Here is an 18,962-nt window from a genome sequence, read left to right on the forward strand (position 1 = left end):
AAAATGTCTCAGAGAGGTTAATAACTGTCCAAAGCCATACAGTTAGTGGATGGAAGAATGAAACTTTGAACCCCATGTACCTGGCTCTAAGAACATACTTTTTTATTCTTACTGTCCCATAACACATGCCCTGTAGTTCTTGGACCAGTACTAAGGCTGGGAAGCACCAGAAATCATTTTTCTGATTTCACAGTGTCAACTTGCTTTTATACCTGAGTGTGGAGCTCATAGAGAAAGCGGTGGCCAGAATACCCAACTTCTATTTCTGCCTTCCCTCTATGCCTGACTCTTGAGAAACCTAGGATATCATTCATGTCTGGCAGGCTTGTCACATAACTATTCCAGAAATATCAAAGAATTTAGCCTTTTGAGGACCTTCCTGAACTGTGCTGGTTTTCCATCCAAACCTCCTGCCCAACACATGTTCTATAAGGGTCACTCTTTAACTGGGTACATAAATGAGAAAATCCAAACCATCTATGGCCTTACATTAAAAAAAGAAGATTTCACTTTTTAAAAATGGTGTAGAGGTTGGACAGTTTAGGGCAGGTACAATCACTTCATTCCATGGTCTTCAGGACCCAAGTACTTCCTATCTTTCTTGTCCACCATCACTCCCATGTCTTTTACGCATTCAGATTGGCTGCTGGAGTCCCAGCTATCATATTCATATCCAGGAAAGAAGTAGGGACGGAGACCAAAGGAGTTTTCCTAGATACTCTACCAGTAACTTTTGTTAATATCCCACTGACATCAAGCTACCAGGAAAATGTTTCTTTTTAGCTGGGCATTCTATAACCCAGAAGGAAAACCAGCATGTTATTAGTAGGGAAGAAAGACGAAATGGACATTGGGTAGGCAACTTGCAGTTTTACCATATCTGCAAATACATCCACCTCCCCCACACATGCAAGGCTGTCATGTTGTACAGCTCCAGGTGTCATTCACACTGTATTCTGTGAGCACAGAAATTTAAGTATTAGCTGCACTCACGTGGTTCAGGTGCTTTTCTGTATGAGTTTATTTAAATGATAATTTTATACATTCAACATCAGAATTATTTAAGAATTATTGATCTTGAGCTTTGGAAGAATTTTTATAAAATGGCTAATTTAAATTTTAAAATACACAGATGAAACAAGTATTGATAATCTTCAGATAACACTTCAATATGTTTCCGTATTTAGTGCCATTAGTCAAGAAAATTGGAAGAGACAGAATTCTGTGTCTCACTCAAAAATTTTCCCAGCCCCTCATGGGCAGAAAGTGAACCTAACCTCTCTCCTCCTGTTGTCTAACTAAATTTTTGCTCTTTAATCATTTATATGTATCTATTTACGTATGTATCACACACCTTTGTTACACATGCATTAGTAAAATCATGGAGAAGATAGGACATATCTTAAAGTCATGGTTCTTTGAAGGTCAACAACCATACTGACCAACAAAGGCCCCTCCAAAAAAGAATTACTTTTTCAGAGAGGCAAGAATCCTCTCCTCGGGTTATAAGGCTTAAACTATTTTTAAAAATTGTGGTATGTTATCATATGTGAAACAGATTGCCAGTCCAGGTTCGATGCATGAGACAGGGTGCTCAGGGCTGGTGCACTGGGATGACCCAGAAGGATGGTATGGGGAGGGAAGTGAGGCGGGGGGGGGGGGTGGGTCTCAGGATGGGGAACACATGTACACCTGTGGCAGATTCATGTCAATGTATGGTAAAAAAAAAAAAACACTACAATATTGTAAGCAATTAGCCTCCAATTAAAATAAATACATTCAAAAAAATAATAAAATAAAACAAAAAAATTCTGGTGACTCTTGTTGCCACGGGGCACAAGGACAATCAGCCAAAGAGAATGGAGTTGATGAAGGAGATGTAGAAGAGAGAGAATGTCCTGAGGGGATACAAGTCCCTGGAGTTCTTTCCTATCCTTCAAGGATAGAAATCCATATTTTCCTTGAGTCAGATATCGGAAGAGCCTTCTGTCGTGGAAAGGTGGCTATGCAACTCTAACCAGGTTTATAAGATCACAGGTGTGATATATAATAAAGGTGTCACCAGGGACTGAGGGTATTTTCACTTTTCTGGGAGAAGATGTTTTCAACTCAGAGCATAGCCATGAGAATTATAACCAAACCTGAAATTGGAGGCCCCATTCTTAACACTAGGGAGTTTCTTGAGCCTTCAGCAGCAACACCACATCTCTGAATGGGTGGAAGGCTGCATCACTTTGCCAAGGCATTATATCAAGGAGCAATAAAAGTCACAGATTAACTGGTTCTCCTTCATAAAAACACAGCAAGTTCCAGCATCTTCTCTCACCGATGCTATTTTCACTAAAACAGTTGCATTGTGTTACGGCTTGTGCTTCATTCCTCTATAGTTTCCTTTTTACCTCACAACCAGCTACTAATAAGTAATAAAATAAGCAAAGGTAGGCAACAGGAAAGAGACACAGAGAAGTAAATGGATAACCCAAAATAACATGGACTTTCCCTCAATAATCCAAAGCTGCTGATTTGCAAAACTATGATGTATCCCAAACAGTCCTTTGCTTTTTTAAAAGCTGCAAACTCTACAGTAATTACCTAATCAGTAAGCATGACCCCTGCATTGAGGAGATCTGCAATTTGCAGGCAGAGAAATGAGAAATGGAGTCACTGAAGAAATTCCTTTATTAAGAAATCCTTGCATGTTACTGGATTTTATAGCTCACAGTGAACTTTCATATTCATTGTCTTATATCTTCCAGGAATACTATAAGATAGTTAGAAGAGCATGGTTACTCACTTCCAGTGGATGGGAAAGCTCAGACTCTGAGAGATCTGTCCTATGGTCAGGCCAAGATTACACTCATGGAATGAGTTAGAGGTGGGACTTCACAAACGAGCATCTGTATTCCTACTTTAGAACTCATTTTTATTAAGTGGCCCTATAGACCGCTCCATTTTTCCCTTGAACAGTAGTTAACCCAAGGCTTTTATAAAATGCTCGTAACACAAAATAAAATGCATACAAATCACTCAAAACAAATAGCCTGGAGACTGAATGTTGAAAATATTTTAGCATGCATTTTTTCCTCACCTTTTTGTTGCATAATAACAGTAATTATTAGCATAAAAGAATGCTAGGCACTTATGTTCTTTATATATATTAATTTATTTAATCATCATAATAATCCTTTAAAGAAGGTATTATTATTGTTATTATCCTTATTTTAGGAATAAAGAAACTGAGGAACAGAAGGGATAGAAAACTTGCTCATTGGTACATTGCTACTGTTTGTGATTCAAGCTTATGCTCTTACAATAATATATAAATACTTCCCACAACAACACACATGTACATACTCACACATATACATATATAAATACATAAATCTTAGATCATGTTCTATAATTCTTTGGAAGTTTCCTTTTGTATATATCTATATTTATTATTCACATTATTAACATACAATAAAATGTGTATATGTATAGATTTTAGATTTATTGTAGTATCTTGGACTTCTCTTATTAATAAATATTTAATTTGCTTCTACTTTTTCATTATAAATAAAAATGAACATTCTTAAATATAGCCCCCTGTATCCAGCTGATTATTTTCTTAAGATAAATGCTTAGCCCCTGATCAAAGTTTGATGCATTTCCTTCCAACAATTTTTTAAAGAGGGTATTAAATCTTTTATTGATTACACATTATAAAGGATGATACCCAAGCTTGATTCCCATCTATAACTTTATCTGGTACCATAATTCAATTTAGATATATTTGATAGGATGTGCCAACAATCATTAATAACCAAAAAAAAAAAACTCCATGACTTTGTATGGGCAACCCTTTTAATGGTGAACTCCAGGTCACAACACAGTAACTGTCAGTTCAACTACACCAAGGTTCTGAAGACAACAGCTTCTCCACCAAACCCAGCTGTAGATAAATTTCAAATGGAACTTGGCATCATTCCTGAAGGAATTCTAACGTTCTAACCAAAATGGCTTCAGAGGAGACTACACAGCACATTAAAAAAAAAAAAAAAAGACATTTATCCAGCATCATGATCAGACTATTACATTTAGCAATCAACAGCATGAGTGTAAAAAAAAAAAAAAATCTACATTAAAACCCTTTGTTGGAATGCTTTACACTTTCCACAGAACAGAAACTAAAATAACCTGTTATACAATTAGTCACAAGTACAGGCCTTGAGTTTTTTGCCCAAACACATGAGTACTGTCTAAAACATGTCTTCTTTGTAGCAGCTAGGCCCTGCTACCACTGTTGGTGGAGTTCGCAAATCTGTTTTAACCTGTAGCTTCCCTGTCACTTCACTGACCCTTCTCTCCTGCTAAGCTTTGTTTCCTAGCAGTAATTAAAACTTTCGGCCACTGCCATAGCTACTGCTGCTGCTGGAACCACCATAGCCACCTTGGTTTTGTGCTTTGGCAAAGTATTGGCCTCCACCACCATAGGGGCCAGAACTTCTCCAAAGTTTCCTCCTTTCATGGGTCCAAAATTGGAAGATTGATTGCTGTAATTGCCAAAATATTTGTAGCTTCTGCCACCTCCAAAATTGCTTCCATCATTACCAAATCCATCATAACCATCTCCACTGCCACCATATCCACCACCACCATGGCTGCCACCAAAGCCATCTTGACCACTGAAGTTTCCTCCACAACCAAGGCTGTCATTCCCACCAAAACCACCTCCATGACCACCACCAAAGTTTCCAGAACTACTTCGACCTCTCTGGCTGGATGAAGCACTAGCCATCTCTTGCTTCAGTTCAGTTCAGTTCAGTCACTCAGTCGTGTCTGACTCTTTGCGACCCCATGAATCGCAGCACGCCAGGCCTCCCTGTCCATCACCAACTCCTGGAGTTCACACAAACTCATGCCCATTGAGTCGGCGATGCCATCCAGCCATCTCATCCTCTGTCATCCCCTTCTCCTCCTGCCCCTAATCCCTCCCAGTATCAGGGTCTTTTCCAATGACTCAACTCTTTGCATCAGGTGGCCAAAGTATTGGAGTTTCAGCTTCGACATCAGTCCTTACAATGAACACCCAGGACCGATCTCCTTTAGGATGGACTGGTTGGATCTCCTTGCAGTCCAAGGGACTCCCAAGAGTCTTCTCCAACACCACAGTTCAAAAGCATCAATTCTTCAGGGCTCAGCTTAGGGCTTTTCTCACTTCACAGTTGTGGCCATTAATAGTGTAGTATTTTCTGAATGACAGTCTTTTTTTTTTTTTTTTTTTTGCATTTTACCATTGCCATTTGTATTCTCTTTCCTTCTGAAATTGATCTTTCTTATTTTTCTTATATCAGTCTCCAAGTCCTTTTATCATTTTTTATTTCTTTTTATTTTATTTTATTTTTAAACTTTACATAATTGTATTAGTTTGGCCAAATATCAAAATGAATCTGCCACAGATATACATGTGTTCCCCATCCTGAACCCTCCTCCCTCCTCCCTCCCCATACCATCCCTCTGGGTCGTCCCAGTGCACTAGCCCCAAGCATCCAATATTGTGCATCGAACCTGGAGTGGCAACTCGTTTCTTACATGATATTTTACATGTTTCAATGCCATTCTCCCAAATCTTCCCACCCTCTCCCTCTCCCACAGAGTCCATAAGACTGTTCTGTACATCAGTGTCTCTTTTGCTGTCTCGTACACCAGGTTATTGTTACCATCTTTCTAAATTCCATATATATGCATTAGTATACTGTATTTATGTTTTTCCTTCTGGCTTACTTCACTCTGTATAATAGGCTCCAGTTTCATCCACCTCATTAGAACTGATTCAAATGTATTCTTTTTAACGGCTGAGTAATACTCCATTGTGTATATGTACCACTGCTTTCTTATCCATTCATCTGCTGATAGACGTCTAGGTTGCTTCCATGTCCTGGCTATTATAAACAGTGCTGCAATGAACATTGGGGTACACGTGTCTCTTTCCCTTCTGGTTTCCTCAGTGTGTATGCCCAGCAGTGGGATTGCTAGATCATAAGGCAGTTCTATTTCCAGTTTTTTAAGGAATCTCCACACTGTTCTCCATAGTGGCTGTACTAGTTTGCATTCCCACCAACAGTGTAAGAGGGTTCCCTTTTCTCCACACCCTCTCCAGCATTTATTATTTGTAGACTTTTGGATCACAGCCATTCTGACTGGTGTGAAATGGTACCTCATAGTGGTTTTGATTTGCATTTCTCTGATAATGAGTGATGTTGAGCATCTTTTCATGTGTTTGTTAGCCATCTGTATGTCTTCTTTGGAGAAATGTCTATTTAGTTCTTTGGCCCATTTTTTGATTGGGTTGTTTATTTTTCTGGAGTTGAGCTGTAGGAGTTGCCTGTATATTTTTGAGATTAGTTGTTTGTCAGTTGCTTCATTTGCTATTATTTTCTCCCATTCTGAAGGCTGTCTTTTCACCTTGCTAATAGTTTCCTTTGATGTGCAGAAGCTTTTAAGGTTAATTAGGTCCCATTTGTTTATTTTTGCTTTTATTTCCAATATTCTGGGAGGTGGGTCATAGAGGATCCTGCTGTGATGTATGTCGGAGAGTGTTTTGCCTATGTTCTCCTCTAGGAGTTTTATAGTTTCTGGTCTTACGTTGAGATCTTTAATCCATTTTGAGTTTATTTTTGTGTATGGTGTTAGAAAGTGTTCTAGTTTCATTCTTTTACAAGTGGTTGACCAGATTTCCCAGCACCACTTGTTAAAGAGATTGTCTTTAATCCATTGTATATTCTTGCCTCCTTTGTCAAAGATAAGGTGTCCATATGTGCGTGGATTTATCTCTGGGCTTTCTATTTTATTCCATTGATCAATATTTCTGTCTTTGTGCCACTACCATACTGTCTTGATAACTGTGGCTTTGTAGTAGAGCCTGAAGTCAGATAGGTTGATTCCTCCAGTTCCATTCTTCTTTCTCAAGATCGCTTTGGCTATTCGAGGTTTTTTGTATTTCCATACAAATTGTGAAATTATTTGTTCTAGCTCTGTGAAGAATACTGTTGGTAGCTTGATAGGGATTGCGTTGAATCTATAAATTGCTTTGGGTAGTATACTGAATGACAGTCTTGTCTATGGAGTCATGGTCATCAAAGGTTACAAAAGCAAAGGCTCTCTTTTTGCCACTGCCTCAGTCAATCATGATTTCAATCACTTCAGTTTTCTTATATCCTTCAAAATAATCTCTCAGATAATGTTCTTCCTGTCTTCTTTAATGCCACCAATAAAAATCTTTTTCACAGTTAAGTGGGCACCAGGTCTTTGGGAACCTTCTCTTGAGACAGCCCTCTTTGGTTCCACAACTCTTCCGTCCACCTTGTGTGGCCTTGCATTCATGGCTATATTCACCTTCTCCATCGTGGCGTATGTAACAAACCTGAAGCCTCTGGAGCGCTTGGTGTTTGGATCCCTCATTACCACACAGTCTGTGACCATTCTCCATTGCTCAAAATGGCTCCTCAAACTCTCATTGGTTGTTTCAAAGCTCAGTCCTCCAATGAAGAGCTTCCACAGCTGTTTGGGCTCTTTGGGAGACTCTGACTTAGACGTGATGGCAGTGGACAGGGGGGAAAGACTTCAATGATGCTTTCCCGGCTGCCTCCGCAAGCAGAAAAGCACCTTCCAATAATTTTTATTTGCCTTTATACATGGTTGAGATCAAACTGTACCCCGAATTTTATATCCTACTTTTTAACTTACCAACGTTTTATAATAATCATTTTTCCATTTTATTTAAAAATTCTATGTGTTAATACAACAAAAGCTAAACAATAAAAAGACAGTAAAGGAGGCAATGAGACATGAAAAGAAGGTGTCTATGACAGTGACTTGCTCCCAGTTTTGCTCCCTCAAATCTGTCCTCCACACCACAGCTAGTTTTCTCTCTAATGTTAAGGCTATCATGATATTCCTTTGCTTACAATTCCCAGTGGCTCCTACTTCCTATAGACATTATCCTAGTTCCTTTGCAGGACACACCATGTGCCATATGAGCCAGCTATACTTCAGGCTTGGAGACCTTGAAGAAACCTTTAAGGCTCCCTCCCACACAGTTTCCCATACCCTAGTTGTCTTTTTTTTCTTAATTGAGGTTTATTTGGAATATAACATTATATTAGTTCCATGTATACAAAGTAGTGATTGAATATTTTTATATATTTCAAAATGATCACCACAATAAGTCTAATTAACATTCAACACTGCATACAGTTTAAAAGGGCTTCCCTGGTGGTTCATCTGGGAAAGAATCTGCCTGCAATACAGGAGACCTATGTTCCATCCCTTCGTTGGAAAGAGCTCCTGGAGAAGGGAAAGGCTACCCACTCTAATATTCTGGCCTAGAGAATCAGTCCAGGGTCGCAAAGAGTCGGACACAACTGAGTGACTTCCACTTTCACTTTCTATAGTTTACAAACAGTTGATGTGTGTGTGATGAGGACTTTTATGATCTACTCTGTTAGGAACTTTCAAATATTCAATACAATATTGTTCACCATGGTCACCATGCTATACATTACCTCCTCATGACTTATTTTATAACTGGACATTTGTACCTTTTGCCATTTTACTCACCCCTACCTCACCCCATACTTCACCTCCCCACTGTAGGCAACTGTCAATCTCTTCTCTGTATCTATGAGCTTGTTTTTTTTTTTTTTTAATTCTAATTCCACATGTAAATAAGAATATGTAGTATTTTTATTTCTGACTTATTTCACTTTGCATTATGCCCTCAAGTTTCATCCTCACAAATGGCAAGATTTAGTTCTTTTTTTATATCTAAATAGTATTTAGACATAAAACAAAAAAAAAAAAATAAAAATAAATAAATAAATAAAACACCCATACCCTAGTTTTTGATAGTCCTTTTTCCTGGAATGCTTTCTCTTTCCTTTCCCCCCAGATTAACCTGTTAAAGAATCAACAGTTTAATCCTTTAAGCTTCTACTCAGAAATTGTTTCCTCCAGGAAGATTTTTTCCTTGGACTCCACCACACTCTGAGCTGGATATCTGAGCCCCATTTGTGGCATTATGTGACACCCTGGAGCAAGAAAAAATTGGGGGAATAAACGCATTCAAGGACAAGGCCAGCCTAGACATTACATTTGAATATTCCCCAGCCTTGCTTTATGGAGTCTAATTCAACTCTGGAGTGATCTTGTGGAATTCCATAGGAATCTCGGAACAGAATTTCCCTAGATCATGAGAGATCCCTGGGGAAGGGCAGCTTATGACTGTCTCTCTTTTTCTATCTCTCCCAATAGACTGCCATGTTTCCTACTACAGAAGTCAGTCTGTGTCTTAGAGGAGTTTTCAAAAAGTTTTTTTTTTGTTTGTTTGTTTTTCCCCTTGCTGCTGGGATCACCAATAGTTGTCTTTAGCTTCTGGCTTAGGTTAGTAAGAAAAATTCCCTGCAAGTTAATACTACTTTTATTAGTTCTCTATTCCTTAGTATGAATAAGGATCTGAAAGAAGGATTCAGTGAAGGAAGATAAAACAGAACACCCTGAAATTTGCCAAAGTCCCTCCTTGACTACATCTCACCCTCAGAGTTGTAACCAACCCCAAGAGAGTGAGCCTGGGGACCTGGGCCTGCAAACCCACCAGTACTTCTACTAGGCCATAAGAGCAATTCCTACACGTTTGCTTTCACTTTCTGCTAAAGCAGCTAGCCAACACCCACTGGGCCTGATGTGGCTGTCTAAGCCCCATTCCTCCTCATTTAGAGATCATGCAGGGACTATTTTTGTACCCCACTCTGATATCTGGACATCTCCAAATGTGGTTTGAAAAATTCCTGTTGCCTGAGGATTTGTTCCCTGTGGAGGATGCAGCAGCTAAAATCATAAGGAATGTATCTGCCATTCTCTGAATCCTTTGTAGCTAAGTTAAGTCACTTATTTAAGCAATCCCTGCCTCTTTATGAATGGGACAGAGTCTATCTATAGCTATTTTTTACCTTAATGTCTTGTTCAAAATCAAGGTACCCTGTTGCAAACATTACCTCCAGTCCATTTAATGAAGATTTTTTTTTTTTTTTTGCAGGGGGGGCGGTGGGTGTTGGGGGAATTTCTTCATGAGACAGCTTACTGAAACCAGCATCCAAAATAGCTTAGCTCTCTCAGCAAATATCATACCATTAACAGAAGGAACTGGGACCAGAGGCCAGGCTGGGAATTAAGGTTGCTGGGGTGATATTCTGCTTTCTTATACAAGCTGTGGTGTTTTTGAATAAAATCATTTCACCAATGAGTTTCAATTTCTTCCTAAATTAGAAAACTGGTACCTCCTTCCTTCTTCCAGAGGCTGATGGAGAGCAGTTGACAAATGTCCCCAAGGCTTTGGAGTTATGTAGTTGCTTTTTCTAGCAGCATCTCTTTCTCAGTAAAGGTTCTCAGAGGCTCAGTGTGGCTCAGGTAAAAATTGCCTTTCATCTATTTCTTCCTTGCTTTCCAGATAATCTGTGGCTAAAATTAGCAATGCTTAGTTCAGTAAAAAATATTGTTACAGCGGCAGCCATGGAAACGGCGTCTGAGCAGCTTCCCCTTCAGGGAGCTGACTTTTGTGGGATATGCTTTCTTGCTGATTAAATGAAACAACTCACTGCTTTTGAAGCTGAGGTCTGAAATTAGTTAAGAGTACGGGCAAATCTTCCAAAAGAACCATCCTCCCCATTTCTCCTCTTTCTTTCCATTAAGGAAAGAAAAAAGTATATCTCAAATTAGGTGTCAGATTTTGCTTTGAATAGAGTATAGGAAGATTAATCTGTTGACCCATCATCCTACATTTGAGTTGTCTTTTCACAGAAATAGTGGATAATGCTATTAATGCTGATGCCTTTCTCATATATCTTCTTATAGTTTACCAAAAATGCTTTCCTGTGTGCTCAAATGCCACTGAAGTCTTCTGATCAGTGGAGAAGATAGAGAGAGCATAATGAAGACATTCCTGATCAGACAAGGAAAGAGGCTCAGCCATTCTAGCCCACATGGCAAGTAATTAGAGGAGATGGGATGAAAATTCTCTCACCTCTGATTGCATTATTCTTTTACATTCCCTGGCCAATCTCCTTGTGCCTGAGGTAGTGAATTCAAGCGGCCAAGGTCAGACTCACATCCAGTTGAGTCTGAATTTGGTAAACTTTCAACTTTGCCTTTGTCAACTTCCCTGACTAGCAGGGTCTCCCCTGCTTCAGAGAGTAGAGCCCTCCTGATGCTCCCTGGGGAGAAGTCTGCATTTGAATTCCACTTTCTGATCTGTCTGCCTTCCCTCCAAAGGACCCTTCCTCTGGGTCCTTATTTTCCTCCAGTTTCCATCATTTTAATTCATCAGTTCTCATGTCTTTCTTTATGGTCTCTGTTCTCCTGGCAACTTCTCTGAGAAGTTTATTTTTCTAAATGTGTTTATAAGGCTAACGAATTAATGAATGCCAGGACAGGGGCACTTCTTTTAACAGACTCTAATTACTTTGGTTCTAGTAAAGGGCTCCTTCACATAATTTTGGCCAACCCAGGACAGATCAGGAGCCAGGCTCCAAAGTTTTCCCCTGTGGCCAGAGTGGAGATTGAAGGAAGGGTAATGATTTTAGGGAGAAGGAGGGCAATAGACTATTCTTGTGGGAAATTTTTTCCTTTTGCCTTTTGATAGAGCATCCTTAGGAAATTGTAGTTCACAGTATTTGAAGGATTTAAGCCCTTACTGCCACTATGAATCATCATAGGTTTCTCCCCCTTCTTCATTCTACCTCCCCTATCCTAAATGCTCCAGTAGTTCCCCAAGAGGCTCAGGGCCAGAGCAGGGTTCCTGATCACGACAGTCCTTGAAGTCAGACATAGCTGGCTCCTTCTCTCCCTCCAGTGCCAGACCAGAGATTCATCACTGATTCTCATCCCACAATCCACATGCCACTTTATGAGGTAGGAATAGAGACAAACTCATCACAGTGTGGTTTCCTTGGCCCAGCAAGCATCCAAACCTGCATGCTAAGTTTTGTTCCCACTTTATGTAAGAGACAAAATGATGATTATTTGCTTATTTGCTGAGCTTTCAAACTCTGTGTCCTTATCAAATGCTCCCTGGCAGCAGAGGGTTCTTTGTCCTCAGAAGTTGTGGAGGACAGCTGGATTGTGGAAGTCCTCTCAGGTATATGATGCATTCACAGCTGCAGGAGATGTGTCAGGCCAGCAGTAATGCACAACTGTCGTTGTGCATTACCAGTCGTCAGAGAAAACAGCCATACACATGACTTGCATTTCTGTGTTAGAAATTGTTTATCCTGAGTCTATGAGCTTAATGGCTTCCTCTTCCATGAAATCCTCCCTGTGTCACTTCTACGCTCCTCTCTGTTTTCCTCTGGGTTCTCACAGTATCCCATGCTCGGCTCTAATGCCTCTTCAAACTGTGTTGTATTTACCTTGTTTTTAGCTTCCTCCTGGGAGAAACATATACTAATGCATCTGTTAAATGAGTTTAGACTAAAGGTTTATAAGAAAAGTCAAGTGAAAAATACATCTCATTTTACAAATTAATTCTCATCAGCCGAAAGTGTCTGACAAGAAAGAGACTATGAAGCGTAGCTGATGCCATTGTTGTTGTTTTGGTTGCTAAGTCTTGTTCGACAGGTGCAAAGAGAATAAAGAGAGCATTGTGTAGAGGCCAATCTCTACTCAGGTGGGAGGACTACTGATTCCTGGGCTGCTTGTTGATTCAGGATAAGCTCCTAGACAGCAGCTAGCTGCTGCTGACAGCTGAGTACAGCTACCCGGGCCGGACAGTCCAACAAGGAGAGAGGCCTCAATTATGGGGTGAAAGACAAGGCCTGAATAGAATGTAAGCCCACCTAACCCCGTGTTGAGCCAAAATTGTATCCATTCATGGAGATGGGCTTTTTCTTATATACTTGTTTTAAATCTGCATCAGTGCACAGACACTCAGGCTGTCAAGGAAGTAGACACCTCAGAGATGCTTCCTCCCCACCGACTTCTCTTACCAGCACAGTTTTTCTTGGTCTCCTGCTCACCTTCATACACACCTCTGACCCAGTTCTGTCCACACCTGACATACACACTCATTCAGTTGCTTTTTCCTTTCCTTGGTTTGATTTCTACCAGACCTGTGAGGATTCTTCTGATGCAATTGGCTGTCAGCTCTGCTTACATTAGAAAGAGTTAAGAAAGAGTATAAGGGATAGCAAAGGAAATTTGGAGATAATATGGAAATTAAAGGAATTAAGTAACTTAAGTAGAATTATGAATTTCACATACATTGGGCTAAACTTAACTACCACAGGAAAACAATCATATGGATTTGAAACTATAGGGGAAATACTTGAAAACAGTTACTGTCAGATATTTGAGCACAGATATAAGCAATAGTATGGACTTCCCTGGTGGCTCAGATGGTAAAGCGTTTGCCTACAATGCAGGAGACCCGGATTCAGTCCCTGGGTTGGGAAGATCTCTTGGAGAAGGAAATGGCAACCCACTCCAGTATTCTTGCCTGGAAAATCCCACGGATGGAGGAACCCGGTAGGCTACAGTCCCTGGGGGTCACAAAGAGTTGGACACGACTGAGTGACTTCACTTTCACTTTCTATAAGCAATGAATGGAAGGATTTTGCTACACTTTCTATCTGACTCTGGAACAAAAATGAGGTTAGGGATGTTGACCTGGCATTTCAGTTGCAGTCTCAGTTCAGTTTCTCAGTTGTGTCTGACTCTTTGTGACCCCATGGATTACAGCACGCCAGGCTTCCCTGTCCATCATCCATCCTGGAGCCTACTCAAACTCATGTCCATTGCATCGGTGATGCCATCCAACCATCTCATCCTCTGTCATCCCCTTCTCTTCCCACCTTCAATCTTTCCCAGCAGCAGGGTCTTTTCCAGTGAGTTGGTTCTTCATATCAGGTGGCCAAAGTATTGGAGTTCCAGCTTCATCATCAGTCCTCCCAATGAATATTCAGAACTGATTTCCGTTAGGATGGACTGGTTGGATCACCTTGCAGTCCAAGGGACTCTCAAGAGTCTTCTCCAACACTAAGGTTCAAAAGCATCAATTCTTCTGTGCTCAGCTTTCTTCATACTCCAACCCTTACATCCATACATGACTACTGGAAAAAGTATAGCTTTGACTGGCATTCCAAAAGTTGGGCAAAACTGAATCTGGTCTACTGAATAACAAGTAGCACTCTCAATATATTCTTAAAACCTGACTGATATAGATCTATGCTTTCTTTGTTTCAACAACAGATTTTATTGTTCATTAAATCTTAGTTAAGTGTCTTACATATGTGGGGTTGTTTATGCCAGTTCAGTGAGTAAACAAGAGTGGATTCTTCCTCTCAAGAGCATGATGAATACTGACCTGAGCCAGCACTTCCTACATATGAATTCTTACTGGCACTGTATATGCACCTTTCTCTCCACCCAACCAACCAATGTACACATTCACCCACTCCATTCCCTGCCACTTATACACTCTATATTCCTCTGATGCAAGGACAAATATTTTTATAGCTCCATTTACCCCTTGGTGTCAGCAGACTTAAAATACAACATACCTTTAAATTGTATTTTTCAAAGATGACTGCACCAATATATTCCATCCCACATCCTCTGCTTACAAAGTGATGTTGACCCTCCTTCCATTGAGAAGTAGGGTCTTGTTCCCTCCCCTTGATTCTTAGTGGTCCTGTAACTACAAGCAAAGTGACACTATGTGACTTCTGAGGCTAAGGTGTAAACTGGCAATATGCCTCCAACTTGGTCCTTTTCAGATGCCTGAACTTGAAACTAGCCACTGTTTTGTGAGGAAGCCTGAGCTACATGGAGAGGCCACAGGTAAGCATTTCCACTGATAGCCCAGAGGAGGTGCTAAGAACTCAATTATGAGCTCACATCAACATCTTTAGACATGTAAGTGAATTACCCTTAATTATTCAACCCCTCCCTCCCACTCCTGAACCCCTCTACTGATTAATGCTTATAAAATCAATTTTCTCTGCTAAACCCTGCTCAAATTGCAGATCCAGGAGCTACACAAATGATCATTGTTTTAAGACTAAGTTTTGGGGTGGTGTGTTCAGAACAATGCCTATCTTATCCACTCCTTTGATGTATTAATTAGCAGTCACATCTTCTCATCCCAGCCGGACTGTAGGTTCCTTAGAGTCTGGAGTTTTAAGTCTAAACTTCCAGAACATTCTTTCATACTAAGTTATATTTCAGCCAAACTAAATTTCTTCTTCTCTCTGTATTTAATCTTAGACTCCCAGTCTTTGTATACTTGATCATCCTATCTCTTTTTTTGTGCACACTCTTTTTTCCATCTATATTCTCCAAAGTCTCATTGATTTTCAAGACTGAGTCACATGCCAGGAAGAATTTCCTGATTCCTCCTGTCAGAAGAGATGCCTCCCTTTTCTGAATTCCCAGAGCATTATAGATAAATTTCTTTTATCAATATTATCATCTTTTACCTTATATCACAGTTACTTGTTTACAGATGTTTCTCTGCTTCTAGACTGTCTTATTTGTCCTTACATCCATTTATACAAAAGTATCTATGGAAAGTCTACTACTTGCCATACAATCTACAAGGCACAGGGAAAAGAACAGTGAACAAATAAAGACAGGATCCTGTCCTGATAGATCTTCCCGTTTAGTGAAGGAAGCACAATAAATAAATACACAAACGTTTGACAATCACTCTCTTTTAAGGGTTTTAACCACGTCAGTCACACCCAGGACCTCATGCAATACCCTATTTCCTTTGCAGTCTTGGAAGGCAACGTGGGATCATCAGAGATATCAGTTTGAACTCTGTCTCACCTGTGAATATGAAGCAAGGGCTTCACCTCTCCATGCTTGATTACTCTCATGGAGCAAATGAAGGTAACTTTATCTGCTTTATACTTTTTAAAGTATTAATGAGAAAATTTATGTGAGCTCTGCCTTTGTGCTGGTCACACAACGAAATCATATAGCCTTTTGTCCCCAGCTTCTCTTGCTTAATATAGAGCTCAGCCTTCAGTTTGTATTCACCTAATGAGGCTGACCATGACATCAAATACTCAGACCCCATCCTTCCCTTGTACATGAAACTCCTTTTATGGTTGAATAGCACTCAATTTTTTTTCTTGGGGCAACTTCAGCCAGTGGCACTGGAGGGAAAGAAAGACCTCAGTCTTCGTCATATGGCTGACTCCTACTCATTGTACAAAATGTAACCAAAATGGCATTTCTTTAGGGAGACTGTGACCACCACCCACTCCAGTCCTCATTAGACTGTGTCAGTTCCCTCCTTTTCAGACTACACAGAACCCTACAGCTCTCCTTCACAATACTTGTCACAACTGGAACTGATTGAATTTAAAAAAAAAAAAATGAATTTTAAAAACTATCACACTCCCATTAGATTCTAAGCATGATTAAGGCAGGGGCCAAGGTCTGTTGCTGCCATGACGACTAGTACTGGCAAGTAAAGTCAAGTCCTTGCCATATAGAAAATACTCAAGAAATATTTATACAATTAATGAATTGGAAAAAGCTTTGCAGCTGGAACCCCAAGAAAGAAGTGAGCTCAACAATTGTTAGAAACCATTTTCTTTCAGCATTTTTTCATGATCAATTCTCAGAAGATTCTGAAGTCAGAAGGTGGGGTCTTCCTTTAATGGGCCCAAAGAAAGAATGATTAATTTTATTTTGTCAATAAACAAGTTTTTCTGAACAGTGCCTCTGGGTTTCCTGATATGATCTATGAAAGGTATAAGAAATTAACATCCTAAAGTTAGATGGTTTAGTCAGACCAGCAAGCTGTTTTAAGCCATGTCTGTAATAGCAAACCTAAAAGGTAACTGACAATTTGAGAGACTCATGCTGTACTAACTACAGTTCCTGAGACAGTTATACTGTGGTACCATAAGCCTTCTAGAGATGTAAAACTCCAAGATCTTTTGAAACTAAGAGGCTTACAAATTTTTAACTTAAAAAAAAAATAAGTAGCAGCTGTCTTGCCTGCATATGTGTGTGCTCAGTTGCTTCAGTCGTGTCTGACTCATTACCATCTATGGACTGTAGACCGCCAGACTCCTCTGTCCATGAGACTTTCCATGCAAGAATACTGGAGTGAGTTGCTGTGCCCTCCTCCAGGGGATCTTCCCAACCCAGGAACTGAACCCATATCTCCTGTATCTCTTGCATTGCAGGCAGATTCTTTACCCTCTGAGCCCCTAGGGAAGCCCATCTTGCCCTGCCATGGGCATTTAACTGGCCATTGTCCCAACACATACTAAAATATTTTTATATTTCATATATGTATATATATATTATATTATATATTATAGTTGTGTTTTTTGCTCAAAGCCAAAAAGTTGTAATAAAATATCTTTTTTTCTTGGAAGTATGAGACCAATTATAGCAAAGTAAACAAGAAAAGTAAAACTTGGATCCTTTTTTTTTTGTTGCAAATATTAGCATTGATTATTTCTCTAGCAATATGAGGACAAAATCCCTGTAGGGTCTAGCTAAATAAACACTATATTTCTTACTACTAAAACACAGGGCATGGTTCCAGATCTGCTTCCCAGCTTGTAACTGGACTTGCTGAATCTTCACTGTCTAAGGTTGAATTTAATCAAAATTAACACATCTACTGACCTAATTCCCCTATGAAAAGAAAGATTTGTTAGAAGATTAGACCATGATTTTAACTCAAGTTCTATAAATACATAAAATCTCATTTATTGTTTGTATTTTAATATGTTGAAAGTGGCTCTTCACTTTCTGCCATAAGGGTGGTGTCATCTGCATATCTGAGGTTATTGAGATTTCTCCCAGCAATCTTGATTCCAGCTTGTATTTCTTCCAGTCCAGCGTTTCTCATGATGTACTCTGCATAGAAGTTAAATAAGCAGGGTGATAATATACAGCCTTGATGTACTCCTTTTAGTTCACCTTAATTAAAAAAAACACTTATGATTTGCACTTGACTATGAAATCCCTGCTTTCTCTCAATCATTAATATGATAAAATGAACTTTTTCTCTTGTTAGTAAGTTTTTTGAGCCAAAAATTAAAAACTTTGATTTAAAGAATCACACTAACATTAATTTGCAGAGGAGGAAACAGAACCCCCCAAAAGCATCTGTCTCAAAGACAGTGAGGAAGACTGCAGCAGTGCTCAGGAAAAAAGGCAGACATTCTGACCCTGATTGTAATACATTTAATACTACCTCATAGCATAATTATTCAAAAATTATTTAACAGGTCCAGACAAAATTTATAAAATCTAGAAAAGTAAAATAAATTATCATAGGTAAATTTGAACAATTCACATTCTGTAACAAAATAGAATCCTAACATTGTCTTCAAGATGATGTATCTAGACTTCATGGTTTAATCCAAAAATGTACTTCAATCTTCTTTTAAAAATAAGCCATACTATGAAATGATATGGGAGAAGGCAATGGCACCCCACTCCAGTACTCTTGCCTGGAAAATCCCATGGACGGAGGAGCCTGGTGGGCTGCAGTCCATGGGGTCATTAGGAGTCGTACACGACTGAGCAACTTCACCTTCACTTTTCACTTTCATGCATTGGAGAAGGAAATGGCAACCCACTCCAGTGTTCTTGCCTGAAGAATCCCAGAGACAGGGGAGCCTGGTGGGCTGCCATCTGTGGGGTCGCACAGAGTTGGACACGACTGAAATGACTTAGCAGCAGCAGCAGCAGCATGACATGATATGCTGACTTAGCATTAGAGGCAATAATATGTTTGGGGTGGAAAACAGTTTTACACTACATGTGATAATGTACTATTATTAATTCAGCACAGTTACTGTGCTGTGTGACAGCAGGGTCCTGAATTATTTTCTTTTCTTTTTTTTTTTTTTTCTGTTTTGTTGATTTATTTGGCTACACCAGGTCTTAGT

General features: G+C 39.6%; 1 pseudogene; it reads right to left on the reverse strand.

The window, feature by feature from the left end:
- Positions 1–4,031: 4,031 nt before the first annotated feature.
- LOC133261174 (heterogeneous nuclear ribonucleoprotein A1-like 3) lies at positions 4,032–5,168 on the reverse strand (annotated as a pseudogene).
- Between the last annotated feature and the right edge of the window lie 13,794 nt (positions 5,169–18,962).

The sequence above is a fragment of the Bos javanicus genome, chromosome 15 (assembly GCF_032452875.1).
Source record: "Bos javanicus breed banteng chromosome 15, ARS-OSU_banteng_1.0, whole genome shotgun sequence".
NCBI lineage: Eukaryota > Metazoa > Chordata > Mammalia > Artiodactyla > Bovidae > Bos > Bos javanicus.